General features: G+C 49.6%; 1 long non-coding RNA gene across 1 annotated transcript; it reads right to left on the bottom strand.

The window, feature by feature from the left end:
- Positions 1-3,511: 3,511 nt before the first annotated feature.
- On the bottom strand, positions 3,512-8,586 carry LOC112551284. Its single transcript, XR_003095560.1, has 3 exons — positions 8,212-8,586; positions 3,921-4,111; positions 3,512-3,700 (listed from the first exon to the last, which is right to left on the bottom strand). It is a non-coding gene; the product is annotated as an uncharacterized LOC112551284 (long non-coding RNA).
- Between the last annotated feature and the right edge of the window lie 6 nt (positions 8,587-8,592).

The following is an 8,592-nucleotide window of genomic DNA, read 5'->3' as shown; positions in this document are numbered from 1 at the left end:
CACTATGTCCTACTGCTGCTGATCGCCATGGTGCCCCAGGCACACCTGAGAATCTAGCATGGACCCCTGAGCTTTGACAGTGTGGTGGGAAAGCCTGCACTTCCCTGCAATGTTTGCTGATGCCTGGAGGGGTACCTGTGCCTATGCTATGCATCTGAAGACAATATCACCACTGGCATCAACATGTTTCTCCATATGAGAGAGGCGCATGCCTGCCTAGCTGAGGGGGCACAGGCTGCTTAATATAGTTTTGTGCTGCCTCCTGCCTCCCTGCATACATTTTTTGGGGGGCGAGGGATTGGGGGGGGGGGAAGTCCAGGGAACAAGGGGAGTGCCTTCAGGGCCTTGACCTTTATGCAGCACCGGTGCACTGACTTGTCATGCCTGTGCTCCCACATGTGGGCATCCAGGTCTTCATAGATGTGGGTGGCTCTGGACCTCATCCTTGCCTCACAGTGCTACAAGATCTGCAGTCTCATCCTGGGACAATTTAAGCCCCCAGGAGGTGGAGTATGGCACTGGGGATGATGTCAATGTGCCTATCTCGACAGCCTGCAGGGGCTATGGGTGAGAGTCTGGGTCTCCTGGGCCTGGGCAGGTGCTTGCAGCACATAGAGCAGGCATGCAACACAAGACAGGTAGACAGGTGGTGGTGCTGGGCTGGAGGCCAATGGCAGGGTCCAGGCAGGCTGCTACAGCTGGCCCAGGGCCACTGCTGTGGGACCTAGTGGTCAGAGGTAGGCTGCAGGTGGCACAGGCCTCTAGGGTCACCACAGAGTTTTAAAGGGCAAGCTGAGGCAAGCAAAGAGCACCTCAGCCCTGGGGCTGGAGAAGCTCCAAGCCCTGTGGCACTGGGGATAGCCTGAGGCTGGCCCCCTGGTGGTGGGGCTGACCGGGAGCAAATTTGCTCCTGGTTTGTGTCTACATGTGCACTACTGCGCAGTTACTACAGTGCTGTTAATTTGCTACCTGCATTTGCAGGTAGCTAGTTAGCTATGCAGTAAATTAATTTACTGTGCAATAAGCACCTGCACATGTAGACGGTGATGCTTTACTGTGCAGTCAATTAGTCAACTCTGCAGTAAAGCATCTCGTGTAGATGCACCCAATGTTGCCTAGTCCCTTCCAGAGCAGTAAGTGAACCTGGACTTAAACCTCTGAAAACCAGAAAATGAAAAATTAATGCATTCCTGTCCCACAGACTTAATTCTGCTCCCCCTCCCCTCCTCCACCCCAGAGCTGGCAATAGGCATTGGGAATAAGATGAAAAAAGGAGCAAACTTGCTGAACCAAAAACAACAGAAGTGAGGACTGACTAACAAAATACACCAACAGACTGATAAATGTCATCAGGTTATTGCAAGTGTGATAGGAGAGAATCAAGCAACCATTTCATTTGAAGATCAATTAAACATTTATTGCCTCAATCTAAGGTTTGACAGTGACTCTTTGTGGAAAGGAGAAATGTAATTACCTCTAATGAAACAAAAGATTGTGAAGACAGAAAATAAGCTGCAGACATGAATAATGAAGAACTAGGGTGATTTTTTTTTTAAAACCTACTGAAACGCTTTTGATGAAGACTGTCATGAGGTTGTTAAAGAAATCAAGCATGAGGTGAGAGATATAGTACTGTCCTAGATAAGAAACTACCTCTGAAAAGGGAAATGCTAGTGAAAATCAATTTGCATTTACTGTCCGGAGCCTCTGTCACTAGTACCTATGATTCAGTCCTGCATGAGTCTTGAGTCTTGAGTTGTTAAAAGGCCCCAAACCACAAGCTGCTAACCAAAAACCAACAGTTCTCCAACCATTTTATTCAATATGCATTTTGCAACCTATTTCAGCAACATGGGGTGCTAATCCAAAGCTATTTGGTCATTACACAACATGAAACAGAATTACGATGGAAGCCACTGGGTGACTTGGATGACTAAAAATGGTGACATATGCGTCTTAGCAGTGAAATAGAATTCTGCCTTTAATGTACTTGAAGTTTGTCCTAATATTTAATTTACTGGTATATTTTCTTTGTGTAATAATGCCACCTCAGAGCAAAGAGGACATTTGACATCAACCAGTATCATCCACTTGTGTCCTGCAGTATCCTCGCTATTACAATGCACAGGATCTCTCCTCAAGGACTTGGCCATTGTGCCTTAAGCCCTGATCTGCAGCTCTCCTCATCTAGAAATTCCAGTCCTGGGGTACAACACTAATCTGACAATGTGCCTTCCTAATGGCCTGCTATGCTCTTTATCAGGGGTGGGCAATTATTTGGCCTGGAGGGCCACTTAAGGAGTTTTGGTGAGCTGCTGCGGGCTGGGCAGGGAAAGTTGGGGTTACTGACCTGGCCTTGGTGCTCTATCACACCTGTTTACACCTCCTGGCACAGGGGGGAGGAGAGCAGGGGTGGAAAGATGCCAATTGATCCTATGTGGCACTGGGCCTATCCACCCCACACGCACTACTGGGGGTGCCAGACAAAGCAGGTAGGTGGTGTCTCCACGGAGACCATCCCGGGACCTCTGTAGGCAGGATGTGCTCGGTTGGGCAGATGGGATGGGGCTGCAGGCAGATGGGGTGCAGCGTCCAGGAGTGGGACAGGAGCGGGGAGCTGGGTCCAGGATCATGGGCAGTGATAGTGCAGGGCCAGGGCCCAGGGCAGAGTTGTGATCTGCTTTCCACACATCCCTGCAATGGGCACTGGCTCCATGGACAAGGTTTTCAACCTGTGATCCACAGGTCCTTGGGAGTCTGCAGACTATGTCTCAGGGATCTGTGAAAGATGACTATGATCAATCAAAAGTATGTGAATACCCACCCTTACAAATTAAAGGGGTCTGTGTCCCCTGTGACCCCTTTTTTAGGGGTCCGCAAATGAAAAAAGGTTGAAAAGCATTGCTGTAGAGTGTCCCCCTTACTGCCTGATAGAACAGTCTATTCTATTCAGGGACACCCTCATGGTTGGAGCTGCCATTGCAAAGTGGTCTCTGACCAGCAATATGCCTGAGACAGTCCTCCCTCTTCATTCCCACTGTACTTTTTGGTTCTGGAGGCTTTGACAGTGGGCATTTTCCAGAGGGCCCTGTACTTACTGACATACATTTCTGTGCTGCTGCTGCTTGCTGGAGCCAGAAAATGGAGGCAGAATGGGGAAAAGCCATCCATTCTGCACCCCACTCCTACTCCTTAGACAGCATATGGGACACGTACCACCTGCACTTCCCCATCCTTACACTACTGGTAGGCAACCTATTTTGCTGCCTTATATTTGCATTGTTTCTGTCCCCTATACCTGATACACTTCCCCCTGCATGGCTTGTGTCATTGTTCCCCACATCTCTTCCTCTGGGCATCATCTCTAGCTCTGAATATCCCCAGCACACAGTAGAACACATGGCTGCTGAAAACCTTATGCAGCCTTGTAACAGGGGATGCTGCCCTGTTGCACTCAGTTTTAATGAAGGGATGGCATGATCAGATTGATTGATTGTCGAAGCTATTCCTGCTTCAAATCCAAAATTTATTAAACACATAAGAAATACCAAACAAAACTGGACAGTTTACAGGGATATTCTTATGTAGGCCTTCCATGCGATGTGTTGACTTAGCTGGCTGGGCATTGTCATAGCACCAGGGGTCACAACCACAATAGCAAGGTCTTCTCAGGTTTCCAGCCTCCCAACTGTTGAGCTTCCTATGGGTTAAGGTGCTACAGTAACTATATTTATATGTTCCACAATTATTTTTTTATTTCTTTCCACTCCAATCACCCCCTCATGGCAACTATCTCACCAATCACCCTCTCACAGCAACCTTTGCCCCATTACTTAGTTACCCACATTCTGTCTGTCACTTTTCTCACGCTAACTAGCTCAGTTATGTAAGCAGTTATGTAATTCAGCTAAGTAGGTCACCTGGGCACATCACTCCTCATGCCAAGGCCTCAAAATGGCATTGGTAATGTCCAGGCTTTTGTAATGGACGTCAAGGTCTGCAATCTCCTCCATGATAGTGGTTCCATTTAAGACACCACTATCATTTAGTCAACAGTCCAGGTACAAGGGTTAGACTCGACTCTTCTCAATGCCAAGCGGGGTGCATCCACCTGTGGAGGAATGACATGTGGCAGCTCTCAGCACTTATCTCAGCTTTGCCGATTGATTGGGGGGAAAGCCTCATAAGGTGTCCACAGTTGCCTGACACTAAGCCAATATCATTAGGTTCATGTACATCCCCTTTAGAACTATTAACATTACTAATATACTAACAACAACAACAACTTGAATGATTAAAGTAAAAACAATAGGGTGCAACATTACATTAAGTATTCCTGTTGTGCATGGAGACCATCCTAATAATGCCTCCCACCAGTGATGCTCCCGCTTGTTCTTCACTGGATACACTGATGATTTTTTCACTGTTGTGATGCACAGAAATTAACTTTTGATTTGCCTAGTCTGCGCCGTGTTTAAGCTTCCCTTTAAAGATGGGAGCAGCAAACTGACCTGCAAAGTGACTTAAAAGCTGCTTGCAAACGACCGTTTGCTGTCCCTGTTTGCTCACTCCCTGGTCACTCAGGGAGTCTCCTTTTATACCCTTCTGGGCCTGCACTGCTTCCACCCCCTTGTTAGGGCTTTTGTCAGACACAGGCAGCAATCACTCAGCAATTACTCAGCTAGGAGCACTCCCAGATACTCAGAGCACAAGCTCAAAAAAGCAGCCCACCAAACAAAGACTCAGCAAGCCAAACATACAGGCAGCCCTTGCTCACTTGCTTTCCTGGAGTAGGATCTGATACCTAGTGTCTGGTACCTGACTCCTCTTCCTCTTCTTGCTCTATGTGTAAGCTGTGCAACCTGTTATGAGTCTCTGAGCACAGTTAAGTACAATGCCGAGCTCTTTTCACGTGACAACTTCTGCACCATACAGGAGCACAGTAATCTACTGGGGCATATACCACTGCCAGTGTGGTGGGTCTGAACACTTTTAAGATGGCACCCCATGTCATGCTGGCTAAACATCTTAAGGCAGCTACCTGTGCAGAGACTTTACTGCTGGCTTTCTGAATGTGAGTGAATGGTCTAACGTGACCATAGGTGATGCATAGGGAGGTGCATGTGCCCCCCTCAGATTAGCTGCTGCTGCTGCCAGCTTCTGTGGGAGGCCACCACCACTGCCAGCTTCTGCGGGCGGTCGCCACTTGCCATGCCGCTGTCGACACTGCCGCCAGCTTCTGCAGGAGGTCGCTGCTTGCCACCTTGCCACTGCTACTGCCACCAGCTTCTGTGGGCAGTCGTTGCTCATCCCCCCTACCACCGCTGCCAGCTTCTGTGGGGAATCACTGCTTGCCAACCCCCCAACGCCTTCCGCCGGCTTCTGTGGGCAGTCACTGCTCGACACCCTGCTGCCCACAAACTGTGCCCCCTCAGTCTCAGGAGGCACCAGTCACCCATTAATGTGACTGGTAAGTTGGGGTATGCTCATGGGGAAGGATATAGTCGCCTACTCTGATATTCAGCATGGATATAGTCACCTACTCTGATATTCAGCATGTTCTTGGCCCGATGACTGTCCACATGGAAGACTGGTGATACTGATTTATTGATGCTCCTCACTGAGGAGCATCAATACACAAGCCCTGCTCCACTGGCATGGAACGAAGCAGAAGTGCCAGCCTCGGCCCCCCTTACTGTTGTTGGGGCTTGTCAGTCTGTGGCCACATCTACACGAGACGCTACTGTGCGGTTGTTACTGCACGTTTATTTAATACTTGTATAAACAAGTACTAAATACATGCACAGTAACCTGAGTTACTGAGCAGTAGCACTGCCGAACACCTTTTAAGTGATGCTGCTGTGCAGTAGCCTAATACTACTGCACAGCAGTGTCTCAGCATGGTTTTTACCACGCAACACTACTGCACAGTAGTATTGGGCTACTGTGCAGTCAGTCTCATGGGGCCATAAATATGAGTAATTGTCAACAGACTACCCCATCCCTCAAGGTCGTGTTGCTTTCCTGAGAGAGGCTAGAGTGCTTACCCAGCTCTACCTGACACAAGCCCTAACCCAAACAGATTCTGATATACACTGAAAGCTTTTCCTGAGCCCCACAGCTGAGGTATAACATGTGAATCTTTGCTGGCAGTCCTTTAGGCGCCTTATGGCAGAGCAGCTACGAATAAGCACCACTGCAGGTAAGATGCAGTGGGAAATGGAAATTCTCCCTAGCACCCCCACTCCTTCCTTCCCTTTCCTCCTGGAGAAGGCTCATAAGGACTCTCTGGGGGAGGGCCCCTTGCACCAGCAACTGGACCTGGCATTCTCCCTGCCTTCAGCCTCAGCTGGCTGTGCAGGCAGCTCAGGGGGACAACTGACCTGCCAATTAACTGACCTGCCAACCCACTGAGGCCAATCAAAGTAAGAGACACTCTGCTTTAGGGACAGTTAAAAGATCACGCCAGACTGAGGTGGCCTGATGATAAGCAGGGTGGAGTGAGGCACCTACAGGCTCACTCCAGTTTCTGAGGGCAGCCTCCCAAATTGATGCTAATTTACCAGCCAGGTGGCAGGCATGGACAGGACAACGGGCTCAGGGCAGCTCCCAGTTTTGGAGATGAGTCCTGTTACAGTTGCAAGAATTCTCAGCACTTCTGAAAACTCAGGCTCTGCATGTCTCAAGTTTGGCCTTACAGGCACCCAAAATTAGTGGACGCTTCTGGAAATGATGGCATTATCCTCTGTGTGCCATAAATCCTTATGTATAAGATGGGGATATACAGCCCGCCCTGATAAATTCATCTATATATTAATAGTCAGACACAGACTCATAGGAAAAGTCCATGGAGAAATTTTAAACCCCCACACTCTATGCAGTTTGGCTAGTGGGCATATTCTGAATGAGAGGGGCAAAGAGTAATTTGGAATAATTGCCTCACTTGCAGAGTCCAGACTACATGCACTGCCTGAGGGCCTCTGCGAGCATTTAAGTAAAGGGTGGAGCACAACGCCCATTCACAAGGAGGAAAGGTGGCATGAGCTGCATTAGGTTTTTGCCTCTGTTCGCTTTTGAATATTTTACCCTGTAACCTAAGTGTCTTTTATTGTAGCTTTTTTGTATGGAATATGAGGAGGTATTGTGAGTGAGTGGTCCCAGCTTGCCCTCTCCTGGACATGAGCCATGAGTCAGCCACTTGGCATTTGGCTCCTAATCTGAACTTCCATGGTTTTGCATCTTGATGGCTCCAGTCCAGGGTCAGATCCAGAGTGGGTACAGTGGTGTGCGCTGCACTCCTTTTTAAGATCAGACCACATTGCCACAGTTGAGCTCTGTGGGGGAGCAGCAAGGGCAGGCAGCAGTGATGGGTCAGATGATGGATTCCCCCCGCCCCCCACACACACTCCACTGCCCAGTCTGCTGGGAGAAGGTGTGGGCTGGTTGGGTCAGGAGAGGCTTTGAAGCTTCCCAACCCTACAGGACAGCAGGGAAAGCAGCAGCAGCAGCAAACATGGGGAGGGGTGTATAGGAGGGTTAGGTACAGACATTCAAAAAGCCAGAGGTAGTTTAGACTGGTACACACATTCACCCTTTGGTGGGGAGGGAGGGGATTAAATCTCAGACTGGGTTCCACCCTTTTATAAACCAGTCTTCGTGCTGAACTTCTGTTCTGTTACAGGTATAGACCATTTTCCAATCTCTCATACCAATAAAAGTATAATGTTTGTACATGCTGAGGTGTTCTTGAGCACAGAGTGAAAGAGGGGATTCTTACATGCTTTGTGGTAGCCAGAACCAGAGGGGTTACTATCATGAGCAATAAATATATGCTCTTGGAGACATTCAGGCAATGGTCTAAGCAGTTAAGATTAGCTAATGCAAAGCTTGTAAGTTTGCAAACTGCAAGTGGAATTTGTCTGTCACAATTTAACCAAAGTGTTGAATCTAACTGTTTGCACTGATCATGGGACCACTGAGCCCCCCAAAATAAGCAGAGCTACAAGATTAGCTGATCTAACAGATTTTTTAAAGGTCAAGCCATAACAAGATCTGACCACCTAATATAATTAGCACATTCCAAGGAATCCAGGAATAAGAAACTGAGGCATGCGGGCTGGGCGGGGTACAACGAGTTGGTGGGCGCCCACGGGTCAGATGCAATTCTCAGGCCCAGTCAGTCACACTGCAACAAAACAGTGGCAAACCTACCGTGTTCACCGGGGGACAGCACTACGCACCCAACGCAACGAAACGTGAAGTCACGGGGAGCCAACCCGAGAGCAGCCGGTGGCCTCTGCCATCTGCCCCTGCGGCGAGAAGGGCGCACAGGGGTCCTGCTTATGACACTTACATCAAGGCAGGCTCCCGCTGGAGGACCGCTGGACCCGCCGGAGCGCAGCGCACAGCTCCGGCCGAGTCCTTGCAGCAGCCGGGCTCTGGCGGGACGCTGCCGGGCTGACAGCGGGCGTCCCATTGTGACCTGGCGGGGCGCGGGACGGCGCAGCGCGGGGCGAGTTGGGGCTGGCGGGAAGCATGGAGGCGGCGCCGGAGGAGGCGCCCCGCACGGACGGGGAGCCGCGGGTCGTGGTG

This window comes from Alligator sinensis, unplaced genomic scaffold, assembly GCF_000455745.1.
Source record: "Alligator sinensis unplaced genomic scaffold, ASM45574v1 scaffold773_1, whole genome shotgun sequence".
Classification (NCBI taxonomy): domain Eukaryota; kingdom Metazoa; phylum Chordata; order Crocodylia; family Alligatoridae; genus Alligator; species Alligator sinensis.
Note: the sequence above shows the minus strand (reverse complement) of the source record. Positions and strands in the feature narration are given on the sequence as shown.